Raw genomic sequence first — 11,956 nt, 5'->3', positions numbered from 1 at the left:
TTATTGAGAGGACTAAAATTTATGCTTGTGTAAACTGAAGCAGTTAGTAGGGCATTCTTTCTCTATCAGATAAAGTAAATGAATAACTATGATTCCCTTTGTATGCGATTTCCATGGTTATTCCAAGCCAGTTCCCACTGCTGATGACAGATCCCTGGATGTTAACTGCCACTTTCTCTTCTCTGACCCCAGCCACATTGCCTAACTGGGAATTGGAGTCCTGGAATGGATGTAGAGAGTATTAATAAAGAATGAAGTGAAGCAAAAATATTTCTGCTCCCCTAAAAATACTGAGTAGCTTCATTCCCTTTTTGGGCCAAGATTCCCAAAGTTCTTTTAGCCAGGGTACACAGTGAGACAAGTTTTCTTTGGTTTTGTTTTCTCCTACGTGGTCCCACTTTACTAGTTTATGGTTTCACCTTTGCATTGGTTAGTGGCAAGTTCTTGACAAATGTTTCTAGTTTTTAATGATTGAGAATCAATGATTGTTTTTAGTTTCTATAAATATTAATTTCAATATAAAAATAGGAAAGAAAATTACTTACTGCTAGCTTTCATTCACTCTATCTCTTCTTTTTAAATAAATTTAATCCCAAGACTTTACCTCTAGATATAATTTTGATAAAACCCAATTTTTAATATGAAGTGCTTTAGTTTCAACATGAAGATAACTTGTATGCATTGGCAATATCCACAGTCTTCTATGCGAGACTAAGAGTATGTTTGCAGAGATAACTTTAACTGCAAACTCAAACAATAGTGATTTGAGTCACTTTCAGAAGAAATGAGTTTTTTTAATGAATGACACAAGGTTCTTTTTCACTAATTGATTGACTAGTTAATCTTTCTTTTTGATACTTCCATTTTTAAATGTTCTTTAAGATTGCATTTTTAAAAGTTTGGTTTTAATAGCATTGAATTATTTGGATTCTATATATTTATCTTTTTCTCAGAGAGTAAAAATTTAATGTTTCATTTTCAAGCCATTTTACCATGATGCTTAATGATCCAATTACCTATTGCTGCATAACAATTCATCCTAAAATTTACTGGCTCAAAGTAAGAGCAATTATTTGTTTTATCATGAATTTGCAATTTGGGCAAGGTTTGATAGGTAAGTCTTTTTTTTTTTTTTTCGAGACGGAGTCTCGCTGTCTCCCAGGCTGGAGTGCAGTGGCGCGATTTTGGCTCACTGCAAGCTCCGCCTTCTGGGTTCACGCCATTCTCCTGCCTCAGCCTCCTGAGTAGCTGGGAGTACAGGCGCCCACCACCACGCCCAGCTAATTTTTTGTATTTTTAGTAGAGACGGGGTTTCACCGTGTTAGCCAGGATGATCTCGATCTCCTGACCTCGTGATCCGCCTGCCTTGGCCTCCTAAAGTGCTGGGATTACAGGCGTGAGCCACTACGCCCGGCCTTTGATAGGTAAGTTTTATCTCTTACCTAGCAGAGTCAGCTGAAGTGGCTCAACTGGGGCTGGAGGATCCAATCCTAAGAGAGCTTATTCACAAGGTTGGCAAATTGGAGTTGGCTCTCAGCTAGAAGCTGAAGACTTGAGATCTTGGTTTTTCTTCAAGTGAGTACCTCCATGGACTGCCTGGGTTTTCTCATTGCGTGGTGGTTGAATTTCAGAGCAGTCATCCCAAGAGAACTAAACAGAAACTTTATGGTCTTTTATGACATAGCCATAGGAGTCATGCTAGTAGCTACATGACAATTCACCACCAAGGGGAAGGAACACTAGAGTCAACCTCTTCATAGAATGAATGTCAAAGCTGCATTATAGGAAGAGTTGATAGAGTAGAAATATTGTTATGGATTTTTGAAAAAATACAACTTGCTATGTTTAGTAAGAAAAATAAAATAAACAGTGTTACATTGGATTCACATTTAAAATAAAGTAAAAGTTTGCCTACTTCACCATGCCAGACTTTCCAGAGCTCAGTTCTCCAATTCTGCCTCCAATACCATGTAATGATCATAGGCTAAATTCTTTGTAGTTAATGAATATTGAAATAATTATCCATCTTCAACTTGTCAACTTATATATTTACCTTTTTAAGAATTCTTCAATATACTTGCCTTGCTCAAGCAGTTAAAATAATTGATTATATAGATATTATCCTCATCTATGTCTTTCTTGCCTAAATTACTACAACTCTTAAAGTTGCATCAACCATTTAGTTACCAGTTATGTACTGTTTTATATTTTCAAGTGTCTTTCATTAACTTTTAAAGCTTAATTCTAATATCCCTTTGTTAGGAAGATTTCCATAACTCATTAAATGCTCCATACTATTTCTTAGCTTTCTCCAGTATGAAATACTGCTTCCCCTACATAGCAATGACCCTGTGCTCCCTGACTGTCAAGTCTTGGGTCAGAGTTCGTCACTTACTTTGGGTCCTTTATACGCTAAAATCCTCACTGCTCTTTCACTATTCACTCATTTTGGCACTTACTCATATATTGCCTGTCACAGGCTTCCTGTTTCCTCAACATATCTCTTCCTCCTGCTCTCAAATGACTGTAATTTCCTTAGTTGGACAAATACCAACCAGCTAAACCAACAACAAGGAAGAGAAACTTAAAGTACACAGAAAATACACTTAACATTAAATGCACGTATTAAACCCTAACTAAGATAAAATCTACTGATGTATTTCTTCAGAACAAATTTAACTAAAGAAGATAAGGAAATAAGCAGTAGATTTTGTTATTGCTGTTGGAAGATGGAGGTAGGAAAAAGAAAGAGAAATCATAGGATGTCAGAAATAAACTCTTACCTCGTCACAATTTTCCAATGGGCTATCTTGTGTCATGATATAACATCTTCATATATGTTAGCCTCACTCTTCCAGCATGAATGTAAGCTCTGCAAGGGCTTGGGCTGGCAGGACTGGCAGCATATTGTGTTCAAAAATACTTTTTTTTACTGATCAAAATAAATGCAAAGATCTGTGAGATTAAGAGAGCACTCTAGTCTCTTTGTAAAACCTAGCATTCAGTAGAATAAATAGTAAGGGATAAATATGTTTTACTCAATTATTTCTCTGTAGGTGAAGAAATAATACATTGTCCTCTAGGACAATTGTTGAAATGATCCCTGATCAATTTGTACATAAGGTTTTTTTCTTTTTATTGAGACAGAGTCTCGCTCTGACGCCCAGGCTGACGTGCAGTGGAGCAATAGTGGCTCACTGCAACCTCCGCCTCCCATGTTCAAGTGATTCTCTCACCTCAGCCTCCCGAGTAGCTGGGACTACAGGTGTCTGCCACCATGCCCAGCTAATTTTTGTATTTTTAGTAGAGATGGGGTTTCACCATGTTGGCCAGGCTGGTCTCGAACTCCTGACCTCAAGTGATCTACCCACCTTGGCCTCCCAAAGTGCTGGGATGTATATAAGTTTTTAAGAGACTCTCCTGTTAGGTGCAAAAAGACTGAAAATCAACTCTAAGATTCCTAATTATACATCATTGTCTTGCTTAGTAATGCCTGAGTAACAAAAGTTTCTTTCCTTAGTTCTGGTGACAGTATAAGTTATCTTAGGTATCATCCATAATGCAAAGATAAAGATAGAAAAATGGCTAGGGAGAGAGTCATGGCTGTGAAGGGTGAGATGTGGCATCATCTAGGAAGGTCAGGCCTGTCGAATTGAACAAGGTGGCCCAATAGAGTACTGCCTTCTGCCTAGGACTTCATACTATAGTGAGTGGACACAATATAACTGGTATTTTAAATTTAAAAATGCTTTGCACATATCAAACTTGTCACACACTTATTGTCCATTAGGTACTAGCTCAGATAAAGATGATCAAATATTTCCTTCTTTTTTTGGAAGGTGTTATAAGCTGAATTGTGCACCCTTCAAATTCTTATGTTGAACTTCTAACCCTCAGTACTTCAGGATATGACTGTATTTAAAGATAGAATTTTTAAAGAGGTAATTAAATTAAAATGAGGTCATTATAGTGGGCCCTAGTCCAATGTGACTGGTGTCTTATAAGAAGCAGAAACTTGTACACAGATGGGTACAGAGAAAAGACAATGTGACGACACAAGGGGATGTCAGCCAACCCCAAATTAAAGAAGAAAGGCCTCAGAAGAAACAATCCCTCCCAACATCTAATTTGTTCTCTAGCCTGCAGAACTGAGAAAATACATTTCTGGTGTATAAGCCACCTAGTTTGTTATACTTCATTATGGCAGCCCTAGCCAACTAATATAGAAGGAAACAAGCAAAATTGGATAATTTGGTCAAGACCATAATGAAATCCAATGACTTGGAGAATCTGAAATAGCATCTTTCTCCAGCCCCACCTTGTGCTCTAATTATAAAGTAGCACTAGGGTGTTTATAAACTACAACTGCTGGAAGTCCCATATGTAATCTCAGTTGTATGTTGGCAGGAATAAAAGTCTTTCTTGAGGAGTTATCACTCAGGGTTTTATTTGGTCTTTCCACAAGTGGAAAATTGGGTTGCGTTGCAGATAGCTACATCCTGGCTTACTGATTTTAGTTTTCCTTATTGTCTAGATGTCTTCTCTTCTTTTTCCTTTTCCTTGAATAAGATTTAAAGAAAACTAAAAACTTCCAAACAAAAATTTGTTCAACACAAACATCTAAGTGTAAATTTGCCAAAAGTATTCCTTCTCAAATTATATGAAGATGATGTAATGGAGTAGATAAGCAGATAAAGCAATGATATAGTTTATTAAAGGTATGTAAGACACTTGCAGTAGAGTTTATTCCACATTATGATTATATATAAAATAAATATACATAAAATATATATTTATAATTTATTGTAATATATATTTTATATATAAACATAGTTTATTTTAATATATATTTTATACATATTACACATTATAATTACCATATCAGAATCACCCCTTGAAACTTTGTGAAATCCTTATCAGGGAGTGTGATATAACCTCGGGATGCATGGAATTTAAAAGAATCCATAATGCCCTAAAATTGAACATAAAAGTTTTTGTATATGTGCTTTTTTTCTGGAGACAAGATCCATAGAGTTCTTGAAATTTTTAAAGCAGCCTGTAGCCTCCTAATTCCCATATGAGAATCAATGTTATAGAAGAAAACTAAAGATGATATCAAAATTTTAAAATTTTCTTATGAAGAAGAAAGAATTTATATTTTGAATTGAATTAAAATGCTGTGTAAATTTTAATATCTTGATCTAGTTGCTATGGGCTATTTAAAATACATATAGTTTTGTGAATTGGCATTTTTATTAAATGATAACTTTCACTCATTTAATGTTTATTGCTTTAAACATTTATCTCTAATCCTCATAAATCTCTTGAAAGTTAATATTATTCTTATTTTACAGTTAGGAATCTGAGCCTCCAAAAACCTAAGGTACTTATGGAGTAGATAAGTGGTAGAATCTCTATGTGGTGACAAAGCCTATACACATTTATTTTTTCTGTTAGAGGCAGTGGAATTTATTATTTTTTGAGCACCTACTATATCAAGCCATAAGTGAAAAACTTTATAATTGTTGGCTCTTAACACTCATAAATACCCTGAAAGATGATATCATTATTCTCATTTAATTGATGAGGGTACTGAAACTAATGAGGTCACACCATGGAAAGATGTAGAGTGGTGATCAAATACTGAAAAGTTGTAAAACATGTGTTTCCTTTTACAGACTAACCTCTCCTAAGTGACTGGATGAGTTAGGAATGTGTTCAGGAGCAACTAGCATACACTTCAGAATAAACAAGTTAAGGAGCTTATTCTCTAATAACAGGACATGTGGGAAACAGTGGCCCAGGGATGGTGCAGTAGTTCAAGAATATTTAGCAAGGAACTAGACTCATCCAATAATCCTGTTCTATCATTATCACTATGTAATTTTCATCCTGATAAGATGGCAGCTTTACTTCCAGACCTTACATTCTTATCCAGCCCAGGAGAATGGCATGTATAATGGGCAGAATAAAAAAGACTTCTCAGGAGAGTTAATTTGGGAAAAGAAACCCTCTTAAGGAATGTCTTCCTACATCTTAACAGCAGAATTTCCCACCAATTTTTGTTGGTATTTTAAGTAGAATATTTGGCTGGGCGCTGTGGCTCACGCCTGTAATCCCAGCACTTTGGGAGGCCAAGGCGAGCGGATCACAAGGTCAGGAGATAGAGACCATCCTGGCTAATACAATGAAACCCTGTCTCTACTAAAAATACAAAAAAATAGCTAGGTGTGGTGGCAAGCACCTGTAGTCCCAGCTACTTGGGAGGCTGAGGCAGGAGAATTGCTTGAACCGGTGAGATGGAGATTGCAGTGAGCCGAGATCACGCCACTGCACTCCAGCCTGGGTGACAGAGCGAGACTCCATCTAAAAAAAAAAAAAAAAAAAAATTGAGTGTAAAAACTCTTGTAGGGAAATGTTAAATCTGTGTGATATTAAGTCTTTCTATGGAGAAATAAGGTATGTTTTTCTGTTTGTCTTCTCTTGTCTCCTTTGGTAGAATTTTAATGTTCCTTTACTGTGAGCAGTATATTTTCTATAGGCTTTTTGGAAATGTAATTACATGTGATAATTTTATAGGAATTATTTTAAAAATGTGTAACAATAAAAACAGAAAACAGCAGAAGTCAATGGTCACTTCTAGCTAAAAACATGGCTGGGAGATGATGAACTATGAACTAGGTACATATTGTTGTAGGAAGCCAGTGGTGCATGCTAAGTTGTTCTTCCTTTTTTGACCATATTGATAACATCTTCAGTGACTGTAGAGGAACCAACAATGATTAGAAGACATAGAATCCAACTGATCAATAAAAAGTTAATGAGAAAATACTAAATGAATGACAGGACTTCTTCTAGTATCTTATGATAAAGTGGTGAGAAAAATGTCCGGAATCTTATGGTAAAATGGTAAGAAAAATGTCCAGAATGTGCAGAAATAGGATAAGTCCTGATAAAAAAGGAAGTATAATATTGTACATCAATGAATATTATGGATACCTAATGTGATTTGGGTAGCCATAAGATGAGAGCTAAAGAATGAATAAGAGTTTGTAAGTCTAAGACCTTGGGAAGGCGAGAGGGTTTCAGGCAGAAAGACAATATCTGCGAAAGATTTGTGGAAGAGGAGGAAAACATGAATGCATGGAGAATACCCAGTATAGCCAGAGCATTGAAAATTTGAAGAGAAGAGTAGCAAAAAAAGAAACAAGAGCCAGAGGAATGGGCCAGATTATGATGGACTTCTTAGGGGATGCTTAGTTCTCCAATCCTTACAAGATCAATGAGAAGCCAAGGAAGGTGTTTAAATATGAGTGGTGCATGACTTGATTTTTATATTAACAGATTACTCTAACTGCCTTTGCAAAATGGAAAGGAGGGAAGTTATAGAGTACTTTAAATTCACAAATGAGAATATGGAAGCTTAGATTAGCATGGCAACAGTAGCACTGGAGAAATGGTGGGATTGAGTTAGTAGGATCTGCCTATCTGGGTCTGATACTGGATATGAGGCCTGAAGGATAAGGGAACTCAGGTTTCTGGTTTAAGTAACTGGGTGGATTGCTCTGATAATCGTAGATTAATAATAATGACAGATTGGTAAATCTGGAAAAGCTCATTTGGTCCAGCATCAATAATTTATAGAGGAGAACTAGAAGCCTGAAGTAACTTATCCAACAACTGTTTTTCAATGGTTAAGCTCAGATGGACTGATTAATCAATAATTATTGGGTATCTATAATTTTTCAGACCCTTGTTTGGTACCTGAAAATGGAGAAAAGAATGAGAAAGATTTGGTTCCTGTTCAGCCTCTCAGAGGTTTAAGCCCAGGTTGGCTAACTTTAGCCTGAAGTATCTTTCATGCAATTGCTCACATTTACATCTTCTTTTCTGAGCATTTATAGAGTTATCTTTATTGTATTTTATCCACCCTTAAATTAATATCTCTGAGAACAATTATTTTACCAGTTTGGATCTGCATAACTGCATCACTACAATTAAATCTCACCAAAATTTCTTAATGTTCACTACACAAGTTGTGTTTTAAAAATAGATACAACTTTTCTCTAATATCTTGATCTTCCAGTTGAATACTTCTATGTGCTTTTATATCTTAAATTAGTTAAAAGCATAATTATATCAAATTTCATTTGTATTCTCAGTGCTTGACTGTGTAGATAATTGTGGTTGCATATTTAATTTTTCAGGTTTTAAAATCTCATTGGATTTATAAATTTACTTAGAGGAGCACATTATCAGATAAAAACGTCCAACTTCAAGGTTGTTGTTTTGATTTTTGAAAAGCTTTATATGAGAGTTTAAAATCAAAAAATTATTTAAACTTTCATGAATTCTTTTTTAAAACCACATTTTCTAGGCATTATTTCATACCTGGGTGCTTATTCTGTTTATCTTTCATAAAATGTATTTTACTAGAGAATCAGGGAAAGGTTTCCTTGGCAACCATAAAAATAGACAAGGTATTTGAATCTTGAGGTATTTGTTACAATAGTGATTTTTTTTCCAGTGGTACGATTGATTTCATGCTATGTCAGAGTTTATGTGTTTTCAATATTGGAGTTTCCCTTGGAAAGAAGTTCAGAGTCTCTGACTATCATATTATCTTACAGTGGATGCTGCATCATTATATAGGGTTAGTTTTCAGATGACTTCAAGAAAAACAGTGGACAGTAAACCCAGGTAAATGAGCTATGGATCATAAAAGAATGTGAAATTGCCTTCATTTTCAAATAGAACTCTATTTTTTCCCAGATCTTTCAGAGTACCTTTTGAGGGATTGATCTTAGATTTTATTTATAGCTTGTTTGAATTTTTAATCAAAAGCCTCCAATAGTAAAACTATACAATGATAGAATCATCTGTCTCTCAAGGTATTGAGTTTTCCTATCATTAGAGAATTTTAACCATAAAGTAGAATTGTCATTACGGTATCCTAGTACATTTAGTACATAGTTAGTGCCCATTAAAAATAATAGTAGAAGTTATAATGATGACGATGATAGTAGCTGTAGTAATACATAATAATGGTTACCTTTTTGCATTTATCATTATTATTGTAATTATCTGAGATGGTATTACTATAGAGAAAATTCAAACACAGTATAGGTAGCCAGATTATAGGTAAATTGGGAATACTTCCACCACTTAGATTTATTGATTCTTCAAGATTTACAAGTTTAAATTTTGTAAGTGAATATTAAGAACTGTTCAATGAGTAATTTCTCCCTCTTTGGTTAGTTGATTAGAACTTTAAATCAAAGTTAGTATATTAAACACTTTGAATTAAAACTTTGTATTCCAAACTGAGAAATTATCTGTTCACTTATTGTTAATAAATATTCTGGGAAGAGTCAGTGCCATAGTCACTTTGTAAGTACAAGATTGTACCACATTTCAAGGCCTTGGCCTATCTTGAGTGGCGTTGGACAAATGATTTTCCCAAAGCTATTTGTTTTTCCAGCACTAGGACTAAATTGACTTTGTTCACTACACAATTTGGATATATAGCTCAAAATGGTGTATGGGGATGAAATATTATATACACAATGCTTATATTCATTAGAGTTGGCTAAACTGTTATAACAAAAACGCTCTAATAGTTCAAGCAAGTTAGGAGTTTATCTCTCTTTCATATAGTTATGCTGGGCCAGGATAGGGAAAATTCTTGAGATCGACAGGTGAACAAATACTACCCAATAATTCAGGGAAGAGTTTCCTTCCATCTTGTTTTTCTAACATCTTCTAGTCTGCATGGTCGCAACAGAGCCACTAATGCATCTGAGTAGCAGACAACAGGGAAGGGCAAATAGAACATGTAAGCAGTACATCCACTGTTTAAGGGCAATAGCCAGGAAATTGCACCACCTCTTTTTCTTATGCTGGAGAGTCTACCTTATCACCAGTGAAGCAGGGAAACATCATGGGTCTGGGCAGCCGTAGGCTGACACTTCTGTTCCTATGGAATGAAAGGAGGTTAGAGTTTGGTGGACTGGACTGCTAGCAGTTTCTTCATCGCATCCAGGCTTCTCCCTGTACTCTGTGATGGAGCACCTTAAGATAAACCACAATTCTGTCTCTATCACTGAAAATCTAGTCATTCCTCAAAGACCAGAACAACATGTATTGTCCAGACTGGTGAGGAATGGGGCTTTCAAGGATATTAAAGGTAGAGATATTATTTAGGAGCTCCTGGTCTCTAACTCTGCTATTTTCTTTGAAAGAAGGAGTCATCTTATTATGGCTGAGTTTGGCTTTAGAATCAGGACGGACTCAGTTGTTTTCTATTAAAGGCATAGATATTTGTTTACATTCTTCCTAAATTTAGCAAAAGCTAAATAAGAGTATAAAAGGATTGTGGCACATCAAGAAATGAGGTTCTCACTTCTAGCAGTACTTGATGTTGGAATGACATTGTCACCTAAGGGAAGCTATTTGAAAGATGCTGTGTCCCCTTCTGTTTCTAGGGGCCACCTTGTTGCTAATCAGTCTTTTTGGCTCTTGGATAACTAAATTGGGAATTTTGTTTCATTTAAAGTGGACTGCATATGTGACCTTGTCATCTGTGTATCTATCTGCCCATCTACTTATATATTTACCTATTGTCCATCTATTTAATACATATATATGTAATTTTTGTCATAAACACTATGCATTTTATGTTATTTAAAAATATTATTCTGAGAATGGGAGCACAGACTTTACCCAAGGAAGTCCATGATATAAAACAAAACAAAATAATCCAAAAACCTTGAATGAGACAGAATTTAAAGATCAAGAAACATATACAACATAGATTCAAATTGGGGCCTTCTTTCTTCTTTTTCAATACTTTAATAGAAGTTGAACTGAACCTTTAGAAGCCTCTTTGTATCGTTGCAATCTTCTTCTAACTTCTTTACCCCTAAAATCCCAAAGTTTTGCACAGAATCTAGGACTTTTGGATTCAAGTAGTTTCCAAAAGGAGCAAGGCTGTTTGAGGGCTCCAAAATATTTGAACACATAGAGATCTGTTACATTCGTGTTCTTCAACATAAGGTGGTATTGAGAAATTGTAATGAGTTTCTCTACTTTTTGACTGTCCAGTTTTTAAATTGAAAAATAGCATGATGGACAATCATCAGCTCAGATTGGTATGGAAGGAAGTTTTGTAGAGTGCATTCTGTAAAGCATAGGATGTTGGCACTTAGGCATTTTACTTCAGCTGCTTCCTGCTTTTAGTCTCCTCCTCCTCCTCCTCTTAGTTGGATGGTAAGGCACTCCTAAAAAGAGGACAACATCTTATTTTTCTCATGACATGGGGTTTTCCTGGCTTGTCACCAGAGTTTGGATGCTCAGCTTACTGCTGCATATGGGCAGTTTAAGTAGCAGCTTTGATAGCTACTGTCTGTCACATTGATGGAATTGTGGAGAAATGGAATCCGGCATTTTGTGCAGCCTGGGACTTGGCACATCAATTTGTAGACTACCATTAGAATACTAATTGAACTCAATGTCCAAAAGAAAGAGAGAGTATGAAAGAGACTGAGATTGACACTATATAAACTCTTCCAGCAAGATTTATGCTATAAATCAATGCACTGTATATTTTCCTGTCTTGTTACAAATGTTTCAGAACTGATTTAAAAACTTCTTAACTTCAGTTCACAGTAGATAATGTGATTTGAGATAATCACTTAGAGCTTGGATTGTGGATCATAATAGTTGTGTCTAAATATCTGTAACTATTGTTGAATATAACTCCACTCTTAAAAAAAACAAAAACAAAACTCTATCAGTACTGAAAACAATGTGCTAGGCATTATCCAGAATTTCACCATGGTGTTTATGAGTATATCATAGATGGCCAAGTTGTTTTGAAGTTATTTTTCTTTGCCCCAATTGTCTATAGAGTTTGAGATGTCTCCTATCAGTGACAAATCCATTCTGACCTTGTGCA

At 35.4% G+C, this 11,956-nt stretch overlaps 1 long non-coding RNA gene across 2 annotated transcripts in view; it reads right to left on the bottom strand.

Moving 5' to 3' along the window:
- Positions 1-2,890: 2,890 nt before the first annotated feature.
- LOC134737135 (uncharacterized) overlaps positions 2,891-11,956 on the bottom strand; it is a 42,097-nt gene continuing 33,031 nt past the window's right edge. The window contains exon 4 of one of the 2 annotated variants that reach the window (XR_010121743.1): positions 2,891-2,932. This is a non-coding gene — a long non-coding RNA (uncharacterized lncRNA). Of the gene's footprint in view, positions 2,933-9,137; positions 11,280-11,956 lie in introns of those variants that run through there. The other variant, XR_010121744.1, reaches the window with a different exon arrangement.

Source organism: Symphalangus syndactylus, chromosome 7 (genome assembly GCF_028878055.3).
Source record: "Symphalangus syndactylus isolate Jambi chromosome 7, NHGRI_mSymSyn1-v2.1_pri, whole genome shotgun sequence".
NCBI classification, from domain to species: domain Eukaryota; kingdom Metazoa; phylum Chordata; class Mammalia; order Primates; family Hylobatidae; genus Symphalangus; species Symphalangus syndactylus.
The sequence above is the reverse complement of the archived record's forward strand: the minus strand, read 5'-3'. Positions and strand labels throughout refer to the sequence as shown.